This window comes from Pan paniscus, chromosome 4, assembly GCF_029289425.2.
Source record: "Pan paniscus chromosome 4, NHGRI_mPanPan1-v2.0_pri, whole genome shotgun sequence".
In the NCBI taxonomy this organism is placed as follows: Eukaryota; Metazoa; Chordata; class Mammalia; order Primates; family Hominidae; genus Pan; species Pan paniscus.
Window position 1 is genome coordinate 8,568,871 of NC_073253.2, and position 22,283 is coordinate 8,591,153.

The window sequence follows — 22,283 nt, forward strand, 5'->3', positions numbered from 1 at the left end:
CACTTTTAAAAATTGAAATAATATCAAGCATTTTCTCTGACCACAATGAAATAAAACTAGAAGTTAATAACAAGAGAAACTTTGGAAACTATACAAAGACATGGAAAGTAGACTGTATGCTCCTGAATAACCAATGTATCTATGAAAATATTAAAAAGGAAATTGAAACATTTCTTAAAGCAAATGATAATGAAAACACAACATACCAAAACTGATGGGATACAGCAAAAGCAATAATCAGAGGAAATTTTATAGGTATGAGTTCCTGCATCAAAAAATAGAAAAAAATCTTTAAATAAACAACCCAATGATGCATCTTAAAGTAGAAAATCAAGAGAAGACCAAACCCAAAATTACTAGAAAAAAAGAAATAATAATAATCAGAGCAGAAATAAATAAAATTGAAATTAAAGAAAATATACAAAAATCGACGAAGCAAAAGTTGCTTTTTTGAAAAGTTACAACTGATACTGCAGAAATTCAAAGAATCATTAGTGGCTACTATGAGCAACTATATGTCAATAAATTGGAAAATCTAAAAAACATGAACAAATTCCTAGCCATATACAACCTACCAAAATTGAATCAGGAATAAATTCAAAACTGATACAGACCAATAATACGTGACAAAATTAAAACTATAATAAAAAGTCTCTCTCTAAAGAAAAATCCAGGACCTGATGGCTTTACCGCTGAATTCTACCAAACATTTAAGAAAAAACTAATACCAATTCTACACAAACCATTCCAAAAAATACAGGAGGTGGTGAGAAAACCAGACAAAGACATGTCAAAAAAAGAAAACTACAGGCCAATATCTCTGATAAATATTGATACAAAATCCTCAGCGAAATACTAGCAAAATGAAGTCAACAATACATTAGAAACATCATTTATCATGACCAAGGGGGATTTATTCCAGGAATGAAAGGATGGTTCAATATATGCAAATCCATCAATATGATATATAATATCAACAGAATGAAGTACAAATACCATATGATCATTTTAGTTGATGCAGAAAACCTTTAATAAAATTTAACATCCATCCATAATAAAAAAAAAGTCAACAAACTAGGTGTAGAAGAAACAATCCTCAACAAAAGTTGTATATGAAAGACCTACAGCTAGTATCAAACAGAATGGGGAAAAACTGAAAGTCTTTTCTCTAATATCTGGAACACAGTAAGGATGTCCACTGTCACCACTGTTATTCAAGAAGCATATAATTTTGATTTTTAATGCATGTAGTTAAACATATGTTGGTTGCATAAATATAGGTAACACTTAAACAAAGATATACTTTTTTAAAAGTACTCTCCAGCAATAAGTAATCTAGTTGGATCACTTACTAAGCTTTGAGTTTATGTCGTAGAAACTTACAAAATTATTGCACTTCATATTGAGTTAATGATTTTCTTTTCTCTGAACACATGTGGTAACTGAACAATACAAATGTAAAATTTTGCATATTATGAAGAACATACCATTACTTTCTAAGTATTACTTCATTTTGGTTAACAGAGATGAACAAAGTAAAACAGTTGGGAAAATAAACCAAATCTTTTCATGGCAGAAAATAAAACTAATAAAAAAATTGTCCTTGCTGGCAAAAAGTTTGAAAGCCTATAAAGTTGCCCAACTCCATCACCTAATAATTATATGAACTTGGATTTATACATACAGATCAAGTGATTTATAGAATATGCTACAGAAGACAGCTAAGGCCAGAACCCCAGATCGACTGATGTGACAGACTTACATTCTTAACTCTGTATTTCCCAGAAGAAATAAAACCAAATTCCTCTTTAGATGTGTTCAGGGACTAAGGATCTACCCCAGACTGCAGGAGAAGACTAAGACGACATGATGACAGAATGCAATTTGAACCATGGACAGGATCTTGAACCAAAACAATTACCATAATTTTAATAAGATCTGGAGATGAGTTAACAGTATTGTATTAGTTGTCCTTTTTTTAAAATGAACAATTTATTTAAAATGGGTTAAAATATTGCATTCTTTCACATCTAACATTTTCATATAGCCATAGCCAATAACTCAAAATATAGCAATGAGTTTGGCTTAAATCTTCTTAATATGAAGATTACTAATTTTTTAAATAAAATTAATGTGACTTTTGGTGTAGTGATATACCCTTCATGAAAAAAGTCTTCTCCCTTCCACTAATGTTTTTCTGTGAATTCCATTAAACTAAAAACCATGGTAGCAAAGTCAGTGTTCTGAGATAAAGCACAAAAGTTCCCAATAGACCTGACCTGCCTGGTCTTTATCATGTATAAATTTGCTGAGAAACAATGTATTCTAGCCCAGACTCTCTGTTCATTTTATCCAGTACTGTTTTGAGGACTCATCATCAGTCCTCAGCTTTAATTCCACACTGATGCTAATCCTCCCCAGTTCAGTGATTTGTAAGGCCACAGTGGCTGGAAGGAGACGCCTGAAGGCGACAGACTATTGAAGAAAACACACAGTTACCCAGAGCTAGCAGCAAAGGCAGGGATGCAAAACTTTAAAAAGCAAAAGCAAGACCTCAAAATACATAACATTTGGGGCCACATATTTAAACAAGACTTGAAGGTTTTGTTTATGAAGAGTTACGGTGCTAACCTAGAAATATTTCCTATAGAGATTGATTTTGAAAGCAATAAAATGTATAACGTGTTTGGAATAATTTTTATTTTAATGATTTATGCTAAAAAATGATGACACGGGATTAAAGGTGAATTCCAAATTTAACTGGCACTTACGAGGTAGAACAATAATTCATTCTCCACAGATAAAATGAAAGTTTTATTTTATCCTTACTTGGAGCTTTCAGATATATAAGAAGAAATCTTTATACCTTGTGTACCTTTTTTCAATTTATTTTTCTTTTTCAGCTCAAAACTCTCAACAAGAAATAAAGACGCTGGTGTGAGCAGCCGGATAGCCATTTAGTGGTTTGTTCTTATGATGCATTGTCTCAGGTCTAGAATATAAACAAGCAATGGAATAAGATCTATGGGCTTCAGAACATCACACAGTGGACTGTGATTCTACCAATCGGAGACCAAGGATGCCCTGTTCTTTGTCCTGCACTTTACACAGATGAATGCCAGCCCCACACTCACCTTGCTGGGGATGTGAACTGAGAATACATTAAATTTTTTTTGATAAATCAGTTTGTGGCTGTGGAAAAGTGCCATAATGACAGAAGAGAGAACAGCTATGAAGAACGTGCAAAGAAATTACCATATATTTTTGAATAGAGTGAGGCTAGTTGTGAGTCTAGTTGTGAGTCAGCATTGCAGCCAGCTGGACGGTTACCCAAGGAGGCCTTAAGCAGAGGAAGCAGTTCCATCAGCAAGAATAAATTCAGACAGATCTGAAGCTGCTTCACTTGCCAGTATCCCCTTCAAATTTACCTCATTACTCTTTCTAGGTTCAATATTGTTTGATACGTCCTTTTTCTCTTTCCTTCTCTTCCCTTCCCTTTCTTTTCCCTGCGCTTACTTGATTGAGATATGCTATTCAATTGGATGAAAGAGCAATTTTGTGGTTATACAGATGGATGTAGGAACACATAAACACTTTAATCTTACGTTTTTGTGAATGTACTTTTACATTCATTTCAGAACACAGATTCAAAAATTCTGAGGAAAAAAAACGAAGCTTTACATCTATCTTCTAGAGACCCTAAGAACTGATAGTTATTATTCCATTACGTTTGAATGGCTTTTTTTTCTCCCAAGCTAAAAAATACAGGGAACATGATCTAATCATATGTGAATAGATACAGAAATAAAATTTATTAAGAACAAAGAACATGTGTGTAAATAATTGCCCAGGCAAAATGGCAATGAAATTGTTTTCCTCTTGCTCTTTTGCACTGTCTCAATGATCTAAATGGTGCCCGATTATTTCTCTTCCCTGTCTTCCAATAGTCTTCCCTCCCCGAACCTTTGGATGCTCCCATTGCTGTAGGAAGAATTATGTAAATAATTTTCACCAATAATTAAAACATGCTTGTTTCCTTCATGCTCTCTTCTTCCTCCCCCACCAGAGGCAATGCCCAGTAGGACCTTAGGAAATCCATATTGAAGATGTAGAAGCCTCCATCAGCCTGTGTCCTTCAAGCCCTCCCTATTCTTGCCCTCTGGTCCCACCCACAATCAGGAACACCCATGTGGCACTGTTACAAGAACCAGAGCATACTTTTGTTGTATTATATTGCTGAAATTTGGAGTTGATCTGTTACAACATCTAACAGTGCCTTATCAAACAGAGATTTGCTCTCACATCCTGACTCTGATTATTAAATAAACTGTTTGAGGTTCTATTACAATGACTTTATGCCTCACCAAGTGGCTATGAGAAGAGTTGGAAGGGACAAAATAGGCATTCAGACAAGAGATTATTCCAGTCTTCTAGAAACCTGCTACTCAATTCATGTGTTCTTCAATCTCATGTTTGATCTTTACCAAGAATTAGTGAGCAACCTACTCCATCGAATCTTCCATTTCTTCTCCTACCATGCTGCATTCCAGCTGGGACTCATAAATTCACTACTAACAAGAAACGTATTGTGGCCAAAATGAAACAGAAACATAGTTTGCATTTCACAAGAGTACATCAGTGTCATAGAAATGCATTCCCATTCCCAATGCACTTAAAGTAGATGGTTTGTGGACTGTAACATAATACAGCTTCTCAAGACACAATACTTTGTAACACTTCTAAAACCCATTTTTCCGAAGTTTTCTCAGGAATGAAAAAGAGTTTACAGATTTTTTAAAATTTCAGTTTCTTATAATGATTCATGTATGCATGAAATTCATTTTCCATAAAGAAATGATGCCAACGAGCTCAGCTGCATTCCTTAAAGAAGCATATGATTGAGATCCTCTTGTTCCCAGTAGGTACCATGGTCAGCTCCCCATGACTGACAGGAAAGAACTTCCGGAGCAGAAACAGAGTCCAGGCTGCCTGGAGGGGAGACTGGCGCGGTTCAGGGGTCTTGGAAGCACCAGGACTTGGTGGGCAGGAGGATGGGGGATTCTGCCTCTTGTTCACTGCACACCCACTGCAGAAGACCCAGGAGACGTTTTGTTGGAAATAGACAGCAGGAAGGAGGGACTAAAGCAGAGATACCAACAATCCCTTAGATGCTATTGCAATTATCCAGGCAATTGGTGCTGGTGCCTTGAACTAGAGTGGTTGCCATGGAGACGATGAGACGGGGTAAGATTCAGACTACCTGGGGAAGGTAATGCAGACTGGCAGGGAGGACCTTCCATCAGTTGATTTAGTTGGAATATAAAGTTAATGTTAAATGGCTAACTCTCTTGCCCCACCATACCAAGTTTGCTTCTGTGCTGGTCTCATTCTAGTCTCTGTAATAAGGGCTGCAGAACCTGCGGTTAAACATGATTCCCTACATTAACTTTCAAAGAAGACTGAAAAAAAAAAAGTATTTTGCAAGTTTCCAGCTCTTCTGGATCCTTCAGCTAGATATCCATGTGTCTCTCCATCTCGAAAAGTGACAACTCTACCTTCCAGTTGTTTAAGCCAAAGATCTCGGCGTATCTCTACACATCGTTATTTTCCTTAGACCGTATGACCAGTCTGTTATGCAATTCTGTCTGCAATACCTTCCCATGATAGCCTGAATCTTACTGCCTATTGTTTCCACGGCAACCACTCTGGGCCAAGGCACCAGCACCTATTGCCTGGATTACTGCAATCGTGTTTTAGGGTTGTTGGTATTTCTGCTTTATCCTTTCCTCCCTGCAGTCTATTCCAACAAAACCCCAAATCTGTTAAACTTATGAAAATGTCCCTTGTGTGATCAGTCTTCTTCACTGGTCTCTGTGTCATGCAGGGCACAAAGGAAGTCCATAAAATGGCTTCAAAGGCCTTATCATCTTGATCCCTTACTCTCTCACCCTTCCCAGGGCTCTCTAGACACACCCCAACTTGGGATTCTGGCCTGGCTGCTCTCTATGCCTGAAATGCTCCTTCTCACATTAGCTTCACACCCTCTCCAATCCCTCCCCCATCAGAGTATTATGCTCCTCACCCACATCGTCTGCTTTGTTTGTCCCTTAACAAGGGCCACCATTTTACATGTCACATATGCAGTTTTTCCTATATGTCTATTTGTAGCACACAAGGATGTAGAATTTTGTCTGCTTGGTTTACTGCTATATTCTAGTGCCTGAGACAGTGCCTACCAGACAGTCGTTGCTGAGTAAGTTTCTGTTCAACAGACATGTGTTTTCCCCACAAAAGAATTACTATTGTTGATATATGTTGTTAAATTAGTAGTTGCAATTTCAGAGCAGGCATTTACATTTTGCAAAAAAAAAAGTTTGTGTCCTTTTACTAGGCTGGATTCTGTGCTTGTTTGTTTTTCAGGGAGATAAGGGGAGGGAACAGGAATGAGGTTGCTGTCTCTTAGAGTTTGTAAAAAATGATAACATGTTTCTGCATAGTTGGGTCAAATTATTCTTCTGGAAACTTTTGTGAAGAAGTTTGAAATCTTGGGTATGATATATGTGGACTGTTTTTTCTTATGTTTCTGGTTGTGTTTGCTTTTTCTGGCTTTTTTGGGTTTGTTTTCTTTTTTTGTTATAGTTTTAGGTTAGCCAGTGGATGGATAATACTCATGTAACATTGACTGTGTATCAGGCACTTGCAGGACCCAGATGGAGATAAAGCAATGGGTGTGCCAGGACCACAACTTTTCAAAAGATTAAGTTGCTGTCATACTTCACACACACATGCTGCATTGTCTAAGATCAATACAATTCTGATTACAGAAAAAGTTTTGGAGGCACAGTCGCCTCGGAAAGTGGTAGAAGGCACAGAACAAATGATTATTTTGGGTGATAGAATTATGAACAACCGAATCTCCATTCTCATTTATTAGTAAACTGTTTATGAAAAGTAAGTCACGAGGTGAGGATAGATATGAGATTAAATTCTCTTTCCCCAGCAACACCAAATCGTTAAACACATAGATTGTAAAAGTGGAGATTTGCTCCGGTGGGGGTCTCTCATTTAAAATGTATATTCCATTAGGACATTAGCATGAATTACTTATTCAGATCCTTAAGAAATATACTTTAGATTGGTGAAATTGAAAGACAAGTGATGAAAGAAACACACACACACACACACACACATACGCACGCATATACACACACTCACACAGAACCTGGGCCCAGGGCCCCATGAGTAGAGGCTTCCCCAGTGAAGGAGCACAGCGGGAACCACCCCATCTTGAGATTTCAGAGATGGAAGAACTCCGCCCAGTGGGATAGGTTTTATATCCAAGAGCAGTGGCCCTGAAATTTTTCACTCCTATCTCTGAATGAAACTTTTAGAGAACAGAAAGCCTTACACCTCGATTGTCAGAGGCACTGATATTCCAGTTGTCATTCCACTACTGTTCACAAGATATGGAAAAGTTTACTTGTGAGACAGAAAGGAAAACCAAACCAACCCTATCAACTAGTCTTCCATAAAAAAAACAAGGTCATAAACAAAGCCTCTCCACTATTCCCTCCACTGGTGGAATCACACACTGTGGCCCCAGCTCACTCGCGGAGGCCGCTGGGCTGAGGGTGCTGCTGGCTTAGTGTGTGTATCCTACACTGATGTGTGAACCTGAGGCCTGAGCAAGAGGCAGAGGATGCTGCCTAAAGGCTCCATGCCCGTGGCCCTCTACCACGTACAGAAGTCAAAGGAAGATGAAATGGTGTCGGCGTCCTGTGAATTTCTATACAGGCTGAAGGGGGAACAGTTGAGAAGCAGTTTTAGTATGATCAATCTTGATGAGTATTTACCTTGAAAAATAGAGGATTTTTTTTAATTATTGATCTTCAAGAACATATAGATGACTTTTGGAGATAGAAATTAAACACTTCAACTACTAAAATAAAAATAGAGGTTTTAACTTCAAAAAAATTTTCAAATTTAAAGTGTAATACTTGAACACCTCTGACTGTTTTTATTTAAATGTATAATTTGTTGCCTCCCTCTCAGGATTCCAAGAATGAGCTATCATTCTTCCTGGTTCCTTATTTTTGTCTCTTTTTTATAAAGGGAAAAGGGCTTTACTTACTCAAATTTGTTTTCCTGGAAAGAATGTTATTACCGTGGTATTTGAAAAAGTTTTTTGTTCCTCTATCTAGTAGAGGCATACAGCTTTCTGCTACAAATGAAAATGCATATGCGAACATTAAATATTGCAAATAAAAGCATATACAGCTATAAATATTTCTTTATCCCTTACCCTTATTCAGAGGTTCCCGGACTGTCTGACCTCATTTCCAGTTGCACCAACACCCCCGGGGCATAACTCTCTAAAGGAAAACAACAGCTCCCCACACACTCACAGCTCCACATGCCCCAGTGCAGAGAAATCCTCTGCAGGGCCTGAGCCACCTGCCTCCTCCTGAAAGGCAAATCTTAGAGTCATTAGCATTGATTTCTCTATCTGCAAATGGCAGCCACTAATTTTAATCACAGCTTGACAGTTGGCTTTTTGACACTTATATCTGCCTGTCCCTGGCCCCACTGCTTTGAGAATTCCATCATCATTATGCCTCAGCACACCTGTCTTTATATTATTTTACCTTTCATAGTAAGAAGCAGTCCTTCAACATTGGTTTATTTACCTGACTTGCTACTCAAGGTGCTTTTAGCTCAGGTAATTTTCCAAGCTCCAAGCACATCATGCATCATCCACAGGAATGAAGATCCAAATCAGTGAGGATTGGGACTGCCCCAGAGCAGAGCAGCCCAAGGCAACATAGGGGACTGAGAATTTCCAGAGTATGGTTGGACATTTAGTAGTTATTTGTGGACAGAATAAAGAAGGATATCCAATCCCTCCAAAGGGGCTCTCAAACACAGAAAAGCTTTACTGGCCACTCTACAACTAGAGTTGACCTCAGGTAGGATGAAGCCCTAGAGACAAGGCCAGCCCTCCCCACCGTGACAGTTGACTTGAAGTATGCTGGGAAGTCCACTGCAGCAGAAACAGCTAGTTGCCTATCCAGGATCTTTCTCCAATTCTTCCATGACAACAGGGCCATGAATTTGTTAATGGCGGTGATACACCCAAGCTAAAAGATTGTAAAGTACCTAGTCTTCCTTGAAACTAATTTCTAGCTAGGGAGTTACACTGGTAAGACATGAAAATATGCTGAAAACAGGAACAGACATCTGTGTAAAGGACTTTATGTACTTCTTTCCTTCCTTTTCATGAGGAACACAAATGAGATGGCTGGAGCTCCAATAGCCATCTTGGACCTCAAGGCAAATATGAGCATGTCAGCCTCTGACTCAGAAAATCAAAACAGAAAGATGAGAATAGATTGATTCCCTAGTGGTGCAGAAGTTGGAAAACTAGTTCTTGACTTTCAACCTCCATAATTTGTTTACATCAGAGAAAATAAATCATTGTAATTTCTTGTCTATGCCACCAGCAGACAGAATTCCTATACAACACAGTCTCCTATAAATAATACTCAACCCGTATCTGCACACATGCACATACAAACATGCACAGAGTAGATGTCACTAATTGACCTCTTCTGTGGGTTTCTTTAAAACTCTGTATGTCTGGAGTAGATGACTTACTAAGTTCTTAGTATATGACTAATTTTGTCCACAAAGTGAACTCTTCTAAGCAAATAGAATATAAATGGAAGAATCACATAGAGAACAAAATAAATCTTTAAAATGGGGAAAGAGAAATCATAGGTAAAGGAAGCAGAGATATATCTGGAAAAAATTACAGTCCTATACTGTGTGTGGTCTGTTATTAAATAATATCCAAATCATCCATATTTATATTAATCAAGTATAAAAACATGACATAAAGAATGAAATTAATTTCTTTAGTTGAACTGTGAATTTATGGTTGAATATTTTTTATTTGTAGTTACCATATTTTAAACATTGAGTTAATACAAATCAGTTATATATGTTAAAAGGAGAATGCCCATGCTAGTTATGTTCCTCATCCAAGGCTTCATCAGCTACTCCTAGCATGACAGCATCATCCACATAGTTAACCAATATTTGATTAAAAGATTGACTCCAGAAGTAGCAACTGTAAGCACTTCAGCTCCTTGTCTCTCCAATGAAAATCAGATACATTTTGTTAATTAGTATTAAAAACACTGGATTTTATTTGGTGAAATTAGTAGTGTTTCAGATATGAGGACTGCTCAATATCATAACGACACGATCCTTATTCCTACCAGAACCAGTTGTAAGAATCCTATGAGTACCTCACCCTATAGCCTTCAGAAGTTGCCCAAAGCCTAACTCTGAAACCATCCTGTATTTACCCATGGACTGTATTTACCATGTAGGTCACCAGCTGCTGGAAGCTGACTAGATGTATACCTAGATTGGTCTCCAGAAAAATGTTCTGTCTGCTCCAAGAGAAGGTTTCATACTAGCTATGGAGGATTACCCAAAAGGACAGAGGACTAGGGATTTACTGAGTTTACTAACCAGGATGCATGACTATTCTGGACCTGCTCGCTAAATTAAACATTTATCAAGTACATGTTTTTACATGTAGCACATCTCATTTTCTGATCTATTTTCACCCAAAGTCAAGGTTGTGTGGAAGGAAAACTATAGACCTCACCAATCTTTGACTACTGGTGGTTACACACTTACCAGTAAGATCCAACTAGTTATTCATGATGGATCTGCTTAGATCAGTTTACAACCGGCACCAATGACAGATAATACCACACCACAATTTGTTAGGCCTGACTCCAGCCCTATCCCACACTGCACCTCCCATTACTGAATTTGAGTCAGCCTTCTCCTTTGCTAGGAAGAGAAAGGAGGTTATTCAAAGTGTTTTTCCATTGGACCCACCCAATAAAAGCTAGGTTTTACTATGAATTGTTTCAAGATAAGACAACCCTGTATACAATGCCAATGTGCTACCTAAATTAAAGCCTATTATCTCACCTCTTGCCTGTCTATAGATCATGATCAAAGAAAGAATTATCTTAATTTACTTAAGTCTATTTGTAATCAATCAATTATTATACTACTCTGTCATTATTGGGCAGGAAATGATTAATCATCCTTCTTAGGAGATTTAGGTGATGTCCAAGAAGGATCCTTGTTGCTGGGTTTTGGCATAAATATGTATCTTCTGTTTGAGCTCCAAGAAGAAGCAACTCTTCCCTAAAAGGTGGCCTAAAACAGCTCTAATCTGAGCTGAATTCAGACACCACCACCCGCCAGCTGACAGACAAGCAAATGCTGAATGTTGGATTTTTTTTCAGTTATTTTCATCATAGTCAACCCCAGCTATTCTAGCTGTCACCAGCCAGTTGACACAATTGGTTTCTGACTTCTTATCCCATTTATTTTATAAAAGCCTCCAGCCCCTTGTGTATAACTAACTCCTTTACAGTGTTTTAAATGAACCAACAGAAAGGCTCAAGAATGAATACACTTCTGCTAGGTGGCATCAACATTTCTACCTGCACCATGGTCTCCCTGGCTTCTCAGTCTGTTTATGCTCCAGAGCCCTCTTAGCATTGAGGATGTACTGTGGGCTACCAAAGCAGGAAGAGAGTGCCCCTCTCCTCTTTGTGTAAGAGTCCTTGGTGTTCTCCAGGATTGCATTGCTTTTACTCCAATAATTTTGGGAGATTTAGAGCAACAGCCCTTTGAGATTTTCTGACAATATGTGAGGCATTTGAAAGCCAATCCAAACACTACTTATTCCCCAGAGGAAAAAAACTGGCCAGGGCTGTATTTCAACTGGGGAACTGACGTTCATTCCACTCCAGCATCTTGAAGCCTTCCTGCCTTTCCTAAGTGGCAGAAAAACAGTCAACAGAAGTCAGGGCTTCGAGAAAATATATGGAGATCCCTGCAGTCAGGGGAGGAAGTAGAAGGAAGGGGGAGCAGGCTAAATGATGGAAAAATATTGGTGAAGGTCACAGCTCTGAGATACAGGGTGACTAAAGCTGACATTTAATAACCTGTGTACAGAACAACTTTCTCCTGCATGCATTACCACCACACTAACAGGGCTCCAACATAATCATATTTATAGAACAGTCCATCTGGTAATGGCAGAGATACATTCTTTTCATGCTCATATGGAACATTTAGCAAGACAGACCACATTCTGAGCCATAAAACACACAATTACAAAATTAAAAGGATACAAAGCTTATAGTATATTCTCAAACTACAGTAGAATTAAACTAAAACTCAATAATGGAAAAAATAGCTAGATTATTTCCCAAGTGTTAGGAAAATTAACAAATTTCTAACTAACCCAAAGTCAAAGAAGAAGTTTTAAGAGAAATTATAAAGTATTTTGAATTAAGGAAAACAAAATGTATAATTTATTAAAATGTGTGTGATGTAGTGAAATTCGAAGGGAAGCTACAGTGTTGCATGTGTATATTACAAATGAAGAAAGAGCTAAAATCAATAAAGTAAGTTTTCATTTTGGGGAACCAGAAAATAAGCGCAATTTAAGCCCCAAAACAGCAGAAAAAGAGAAAATGGTATTTAAAAAAATACAGCAGAAATCCATGGGGGGAAAAACAAAACAAAACAAACAAACAAACAAAATAACAGGACAAAAATAGAGAACAGAAAAGATACCAAAAAGTTGTTTTTGGAAAAGTTCAATTAAATTGATAAGCCTCTCAACAGGAAAATGTCAGAAGAAGGACACAAGTGACAATTTCAGAAATGAAAGGTCATTACTTCTGTAATTCTGTGATTTAAAAGAATAATAAAAGAGTACTATGAACGACCATACTAACAAATTTCATATCATAGATGAAATGCACCAATTTCTTGAAAGCTATTAACTGCCAAAACTCAAAAAAGTAGTAAATGACCTAAACAGCCCTATATCTGTTAAATAAATTGAATCAATAATGAATAATCTTTTTTTAAAAAAAACACTATCAGGTTCAGGTGCTTTTTTAATTTGGGGGGGAGTCAGGGTCTCTCTCTCTCACACAGGCTGGAGTGCAGTAGCACAGTCACAGACACTGTAGTCTCAACCTCTTTAGCTCAAGTGAACCTTCCAGCTCAGTCTCTCAAGTAGCAGGTACTACATTCACGCACCACTGTGCCTGGTTAATGCTTTCTTTTTCAATTTTTAAAAAATTTTTTGTACAGATGGGATCTCACTGTGTTGCCTAGACTGAGCTTTAACTCCTGGGCTCAAGTGATCCTCCCCCCTTGGCTTCCCAAAATGCTGAGATTACAGTTGTAAGCCACCACAGTTGGCTCAGATGTTTTAACTGGTGAATTCCACCAAATATTTAATTTAAAAAATATACCAATTCTCTACAATTTCTTACAGATTATCCTAGTACCAAAACCAATAAAGCCCAGTTTTTATTATAGAAATAAAAATAAAGTCTAATATCTTTAATGGACACAGATGCAAAAATATTCAACATACTATCAGCACATTGAATCCAACAATTCTACAATGAATTATATACCATGATAAAGCAGGATTTATTTCAGGTATGCAAGACTGGTTCAACATTTAAATATCAATCCATGTAATCTGCCACATCAGCAGACTAAAGAAGAACAACGAGGCCGGGCGCGGTGGCTCACGCCTGTAATCCCAGCACTTTGGGAGGCCGAGGCGGGTGGATCATGAGGTCAGGAGATCGAGACCATCCTGGCTAACACGGTGAAACCCCGTCTCTACTAAAAATACAAAAAATTAGCCAGGCGTGGTAGCGGGCGCCTGTAGTCCCAGCTACTCGGGAGGCTGAGGCAGGAGAATGGCGTGAACCCGGGAGGCGGAGCTTGCAGTGAGCCGAGATCGCGCCACTGCACTTCAGCCTGGGCGACTGAGCGAGACTCCGTCTCAAAAAAAAAAAAAAAAAAAAAAAAAGAACAACAACGAAAGAAGAACAAACATAGTAATTAATGCAGAAAAAGCATTTGAGAAAATGCAACATCCAGTCATGATAAAAATTCCCAGAAAACGAAGAATAGTTGGGAACTTCCTCCACCTGACGAAGAGCACGTATAAAATACTAAGAGCTAACAACATATTTGACAGTGAGACACTAGGTATCTTCTTTCTAATGTGGAGAATAAGACAATGATGTGTCATTCAATCACTTTAACTCAGCATGGTACCGGAAGTTCTAGCTATCTCAAAAATACAAGCAAAAGAAATAAAAGATATGCAAATTGAGAAGAAAAAATCAAACTATCTATGATTCATACACAGATGAAATGATTATATATATATATATAAATTCCAAACAAACTAGAAAATAAACAACAAAAGGAGAAACAAACAAAAACTTCCTGAAACAAGTAAGCAAGTGTATCAAGGTTGTAGAACAAAAAGTTAATGTACAAAAGTCAATTGCACTTCTAAATACTAGTAAAGAATAATTGTCACTTAAAAAAACATGAAAAACTGAAATATGTAAATTTACAAGACCATATGAACAGTATCTGTATGGAGACACTGTAAAACAATGAAGAAAAAAAGAAAACAATCTAGGCAAGTGGAGAGATATTACCTGTTCAGGGATTGGAGCACTCAATATTATTAAGCTGTCTTTTTTTTTTTTTTTTGAGATGGAGTCTCGCTCTGTCACCAGACTGGATGGAGTGGCATGATCTCGGCTCACTGCAACCCCCACCTCCTGGGTCCAAGAAATTTTTCTGCCTCAGCCTCCTGAGTAGCTGGGATTACAGGCATGCACCACCACATCTGGCTAATTTTTGTATTTTTAATAGAGATGGGGTTTTGCCATGTTGGCCAGCTGGTCTTGAACTCCTGACTTCAGGTGATCCACCTGCCTCAGCCTCTCAAAGTGCTGGGATTACAGGTGTGAGCCACCAGGCCTGGCCCAATTCTTTCTAACTTTATCTATAGATCCAATGCAACTCCAGCAGGCTATTCTGTTGATGTCAACAAGCTGATTCTAAAGTTTATATAGAAAAACAAGACACTCAAAACAGCCAACACGATATTGAAGAAAAACAAAGTTAGATTACCGACTACCCAATTTCAAAGCTTACTATAAATCTACAGTAATCAAGTCAGTGTGGTTTTGGTGACAGAATAGACAAATACATCCGTGGAACACTAGAGATTCCAGAGGTAGATCAACATGAAAAGTCAACTGATTCTTGACAAAGGTGTCGTGGCCGATTGCCGGACTTTGTCAGGAGACATGCCCCATACAGTGCATCCGCTGTAGTAGTCCCCATTGTTTGGCAGCATCAGTTTCACTTGCCAGTGAATATCTGCATACACAAACATGATATTCGGTGTGGGCAGTGTGAGCTGATTTTAGGGTGGTGCCATATTTAATATGCATAACTGAGGTAAATTATTAACTTTACAGATATCAAATAAGGTTAACTTTCTTCAAGATGTTTGTTCTAGAAGAAGAACCAAGAGTCTCCACACACAATGGCCTGTGGTTGAAGATAAGGTGTTCCCAAACTTTAGGGTGCATCAAAATATCAAAATCACCTGGAAGGCTGGTCAAACAACATGTTGCTCTCACATAGGGATTTCTGACTTAGCAGGTGGGGCTGGAGAATTTGCATGTCTAACAAGTTTCCAGTGAAGCTGAGTTGCTGGCGCTAGGACCAGGCCCTCAATCCCACTGCTTTGGACTCAAGCAGAGGGGGAACGTAGAGCAGAGCACCAGACTAGCACCTGAAACAGCCACAGTGGGGGAATGCAGGATGCACTGAAAGCAAGACAAGCCCTTTGCTTGATAAACTACATGATTCAGAGCCAGTTTGGTATTAAAAACAAAACAAAGCAACAAACGGCACGAGGGCATCTGGCCACAGGTGACTTTTATGTTACCTAAAATGTCTGAAGTTTAGGATCAATTTGCAATGAGAGATCACAATTTTTCAAAATATGATTTTCATCATTTATGTTCATTATCCTGTGTGCGGGACTTCTACAGAAAGGTAAGCTAATAAATGAGTGTATTTTAAACCAATAAATTTCTGTGAACTTATCAGGCAGCAACAGAAATCCAGCAAAGAGAACAACTAAAGCATACATTACTGAAGCTAAGGCAAACTTTTATCAGGAAGAAGATATTTTTAGATGACTTTAGGTAGTTTGCAAATTCCAAAAGACATGAAGTTTCCTTTGGAGATACAATCTTTCTACTTCATTTGTAATTGTCAAAATACAGGAAAATCACATTTCAATTTTGAGCATTTCAATAAGAAACTGCTAAAATGCAGATATTCCATTCAAAAGTCTCTTAATAAGCCACTAGCATTATCTGGATTCGAGGCTACTTCCTCTGTTGTTAACATAAATAGGTGGTAAATACCACAGTCTAGGCTGGGAGGTGGGAAGCAGCTCTAGGCATGTGTTAAAATGTAATCGTTTCTTGATCAAGGTGCACGGCCACATCCATCTATTAGAAGAGGGGTATTTGAAACAATGTCCCAAAGGAAGAAGACAGGTGCTGGGAGGTAAGGGCTCTGTGAGATTCCCAAAGTCAGGTTTTGCAAATAGATGGAGATGGAGATGGGGTTTCCTTCCCCTCACACTAAATATGGGAAAGAGAACATCATGCGCAAATGGTTCCACAAAAGGGGAACTTGGTGAAAGGAGCTGAAGAAGTGGGGAAGGAAAGAAGGAAACCAGGGAGAGGGAAGGAATAGAACAGAGATTGCTCCTGAGAGGTACGGGAGGGGCAGAAGGCGCAAGTCCACAGCCAGCACTGCCTCCCCAACTTCTGTGCTGCTTTGGGCTCACTGCCTGTGGACTAAACCCAGGGTTTCGTTGTTTCATTTTTCTTCATATGACCTACTGGCCCATTAAACGTATGTTGAATTGGGCATGAGCACTAAGGGGAAAGAGGAAGCGAGAGAAAGAGAGATACCAAGAATGAACGGGTGAGAGAGAGAGAGTCTAATTTAGAGTTAAGAGTTTGCAAGGTGGTGTTGGCAGCCACCATTATGGTTGCTAATTTTTTTCTACTGGAAAAAAAAAAAAACACAAAACACAAACAATCTTTCAATTCACCTGATACCTGAAGTCCAAGAATTTATCATGATGTGGGACTGGGCCACTTGGGGATTTAGCACCCAGCATTTTTTAGTGACCGAAGTAATGAAAATGACCAAAGTGATGAAAATTTAATCAGGCCCACAAAAAAAAAGTTTGCGGAAGCAATGAGTGGCTCAAAGGACATTGTGGCCAGCTGCTGACGCCCAGAAGTCTGGTTACTGAAAGTGTCATCTAAGATTGAAGAAACATAGATTGTTTTTCCCCTGATTCCTTGAAATTTCCCTTCCCTTACTCTCTAGCTGTATTAAAACTCCCTACTGCTGCTTTTGGTTGAGGTGGATTGGGAGCTCTTGCCTTCTTACCTCCTCACTTTGGCCAAATAGAATAAGCCTTTCTGTATCTCCAAGCACCTGTGCGTGAGTGTCTGGCCTCAGTTGCATATCAAGTGCACAGGCCTGAGTTTGGGCTTCTACCTCTAACTTACAGCCTAGGATTTCATACAGCAGGAGTGGAGAGGATAACACACTGGTCAACAAGCCCATTCTCTGAGACTATTTTTACCTATTTTTAAGCCTTTTGGTCTCAGGTCTGCCTAAGGAATAAGTTGCCACTTTTAGTGAGGGAATAAGGCAGTTTAGGACCAGCTGAGAAAAGCAGAGGTGAAGGAATAATTAGGACTAAATCTAAGCCTAATTCACAAAGTCTTCTTGGCCCCAACTCTAAGACCTTCCTCCAAATCATCAAATGGAGCAGGGTGATGCTTGTTTTAGGCATCAGGCATCCAGGGATGCGTGAAGATAGCCTCGCACACATTGCTTTCATGCCCTGTATAAACCACGCCTCCCCAAAGAGCCCTTCCTTTCCTATCCTGATGTGAAGACTGACTGAGATAAACTATAGCAAGGCGAGAGAATTGTTCCTTACAATAAATGTAATCTCAAAGGGTAAAGTACCTCATTCACCTGGCTGCTTAAGCACAAGAAACTCTACAGCACTTAAGGAAACAGATACATAGTTAAGAAATTAAATAACATGAATTACTAGCACCTGTATCCTAAAGACACCACAACGGATAAAGTAAACCCTTGAATAGGATACATTTTAGGAGGAATTCTAAGGAAGCCCCACTTTTCAAAGAGCAAATTTAACTGCTTAAGAGCATATTAAAAGAAAATATGTAAAATTAAAGCAATTGAATTAGTTTCCTATGAAAACAGAGTCAAATCTTACCAAATTTGAAATTATTAAAAAAATATGTAAAATTAAAGCAATTGAATTAGTTTCCTATGAAAATAGAGTCAAATCTTACCAAATTTGAAATTATTATAATTATGTAATTTAATCATTTAGACTTCTTCCCATTAACTGCTTAACTTACCTCCAGAAGTCCTGACTGTTGAGATGCCTGGTCTTCTGCAGACAAACCACGTGGAAACGGATTCATTGACTCACCAGTTACAAAACCTTCAGGCAAAATGACCCACAATTAGCAACAGAGTCATTGCTACAGGCAGTTTGGGGGAATGAAATGAAATTTTCATCAACATTTTACACGATTCACTCTCCTTAACCTTGAAGAGTGGCTCCATGTTTTTGAGTAACATTGACAAAGATAATTGAAGGGACATATTTTTTTTTCTGAAACATCAATGAAATTGTTGTAAGCAAACTCAAGCCTGAATCCTGAATTAACATCTCCTCTATTTCCCACTCTAAGGTTGGCACTGTCGGTGGTAAAGAGTGGATGAAGAGACTGGTTTTCAGAGGATGGTGGCAGTGCTGTTTTCCCAGGAGATCTGTTGGGGAGGACCTAAAGTGGAGAAGGAATCAAAGGAGAGGTCTCTGCTCTGCCCTATCTGCTGACAGACCCTAACCCTGCAGTGGGGGCCCACCAAGCCCATTTGGGGGTCCCTAGGTTTTTCTAGACACCATCTCCTCTTCCTTGCCATCGTCCACTTTCCTGCTGGCCATCTGAATTTGTCCATAGATAATATACAAGTTTTATCAAACAATTATCCTCTGGACAGGCAGCAGAAAACCAAAGCCTGTCTGAGTCTCCCAGGAGAATTACAGCACAAAGTTAGGACCTTCCTTAAGGTCTTTAGCATCTGTCCCTGGATAAGCAAGCAAGCCAATAGCTCTGGGTGCCCTGTGCAGCTCACTGACCTGAATTAATGTTTTATTTAAACTGTCCCCAACCTCCTTGTCAGAGAAAATTGTGCCTAAGGAAGCGTGGTTTTATGCTCTTTCTTATGAACTCATGAAAGGAACAAATGACGGTATATGGGGCTCAAATCAAAAATTGGTGAGAAAAAGTCCAGGAGTCAGGCTTCACTTCATGGAACCTGTAAAGAGGTGAGAATTGGAACATTGGAAATAATATTTTCACCCCAGCGATGTGGGCTTTTTGGTTCCTATAACTCCTTCTTAACACATTCACCGTTACCTATGCTAATAAACATTTTAAAAATATTTATTGTATTTGAGTAGATCTTAAGTGATTTTGTGAAACTCAGACTCCTGATGGTTCCTCCAGAGGACTTGTTTGCAAACACAGTGAGCCCCACTGTGGATCCCTAAGTACACTTAGAGGAGACTTTGTGAAGCCCTTAATAAGCAGTTGCATACGTTCTTATGAATTTATCTTTGTTTCAAAATTTTTATCCCATTGTCCATCCTGTGCTTTGTTTTACAAGCATTGATACGTTTACTAGAGTTTCTCTGAATATTCCAAAAAGCAAACAAACCAAGTTTTCTTATGACTTATAAATCATCAGACCTCACCTTTCTCAAGACCCACAAAATTACAAAACTAACCTGCAGGCTGAGGTGTGACCAGTGCCTGGGTCAGCCTGACTGAGGCCGTGAGGATGCTGGAGGCCACACTGTCCCCTCTGAATGTGCCCTGAAGTTATCATGCCTGGACATAGGAACCAGCAGAACCCTGGAGACAGCACTGTGTCCCCACAGGGCCACCGAATTGCTTCTTCCCTCTCATCCTGGAGTCATTTTCCAATTCACCCAAATGATCGGCTGAGCTTACACTGTAGTTTCCTGGTGGGCACATGATACACCTGAGGGCACCCCCACCAGGCAGCTACTCACTTATTGTCCTGCTCAGCCCTTGATAGCCCTGCTCCTAGGCTGGAGATCCAGATTTCCAACCTGCTCTAGGGTAGAACCCCAGTCAAGAAGGAGCCCTGGAGTCCAGCTCTTCCTGCAGAGGCCTGCAGCTGCACCTCCCTGAGTACCGCCCTGTGGGCACCTGCAGCTGGCCAGTTCCTCCTCAGCCTTTCCTTGCTCAGGAGTGGCCTGGTCCAGCACTGCCTCCCTGGCTTCAGAGCCCCCTCCTCTATGGACTCATGCTCCTTGGATCTGGCATCCTGAGTGGAGCCCAGCCCAGTTAGAACACTGGACTTGGTCCCTGAAAGCCGAGCCAGGGCAGCTGCTCCCTCATCCGGGAGGGCAGCCAAGGTCTTAGAGGGGGAGCAACTTCTCTGCGGCAGGAAGGGCATGGAGAGAAGCCTCACAGGTAGCCTCCTCTCCCCACGCCTGCTCTCTTCTCCCCATGAACCTTTCCCCTGAATTCTGCTGAAGACCAGGCCTCAAAAGGGGCACTGCCTTTGTATTTCGCCCTTTGTTTCTCTTTAATTCTAGAAAACCCTGAGTCCACCTTGGAGCACACTCTTGAATGTGACCCATCTAATGTCATCTTGACCCCAAGTCCACTTCCTTCAGGCTTGCCTCCTTCTTCATTTTGCTGCCGCCAGCGTGTCTGCCTCCAGACCCTCTTCCTCTATGTAGGAGAGGCCACTCTCCTTCTAAAGCAAACCTTGCTTCCTTTTGCTGGAAAACAGCAGCTGCTGACCCACGGAGATCCAGACTCCAAAGGTGGCCCACAACCACCTTTACCCCACGATTTGTTTCCAATCTTCCTCGTAGCCTATCCCCTTACCCCACCACCTGCATGATTAGATTTCTCTGCAAGAGCAGAGATCCACCGTAATGGCAGCTCCAGTAAGAAAGCTGATTTCTGGCTTCTAAGAGAGTCTGCAGTGCAGCAGTCCTGGGTTGAAGGTGAGACTCTGCTGCGTTAAGCACCTGGGGGTGAGGCTCCTTCCTTACTGCTCTGTCTCCCTAGAAGATGCCGTCCTCCTGGGCCTTCAGATGGATGCCAGTGTGGGATTTTATTGGAATGCACAAACTCCTGCACTGGCCAAGAAAAAAGTGGTGCAAAAAGCAATGCACAGGAATGGCTTGAGCAATGCAGGAGATGACGCCAAGCAGCCATGTGCCAGAAGGACCTGGGGAGCCTGCGGCAGGGCTTGGTGGTCAGCGGTGAACACAAGGTGGACAGTTTGTCCTCAGAGCCCAGTCACCAGGTGCATCCGCTTCACAGGGTTGGGGCCCTAATCTCTCTGTGCAAGGAGAGCATGTGGTTGGGCTGGTTTGAGTCTCACCCTTGGCAAGAAAGGACATCCCACTTTGATGGCTTTTTACCAAGACTGCACATGATTGGAGCTGTGAAATTCTCCAAAGCAAAATTGGGGTGCTGCTGGCTTGTAGAATTCAGGTGTATGCTCCCCAGGAGGAAATGCCCACTGCTCACTAGAGATGGACAGTTCAGAAGACAACTGGGCAGGACATTATCCCAGCAGCAGGAGTGGGTAAAGAAATGGGCAGGCAGAGCGGGTAGGGAGGGAGTGAGGAGCTGAGGAGCTCACTGGAGTGAGAGTGAGATGGCTCATGGGCACAGAGAAATAACTCAGCCAGAAGCCAAAAAAATAACCTGAAGGCTGCACCAAGCAGTTTTGATGTCTTGCGTATAGTGGGAGGCAATAGATATTTGTAGGGTAGAATGAAGGGAAGAAAGACTGATTACAGGGAGGCCACTTAGGAGGCGACCGTGATATTCAAAGAAGACTCAAAAAGACAAGCCAAGGTAGAGGCAGTGGGAGTGATAATGCTGAAAATAGATTTATTTTGGAAAGGGGAATTTAAAACTGTGTCTTTTCCAGTGAAACCATTTCTCTGTTGCCCAAACTCAGTGCTGCCACTTGCGGCCACACAGGCTGTGCAAGACACATGGAAATGAATGGCTCCCCTGAAGTTGTGGGATAAGGCAGCCCTGCCTGGAGCTTCTGACATACGCAGGCAAATAAATATCCAGTGCTTTCTCACAGAGATCTCCGGTGATAGGATAAAT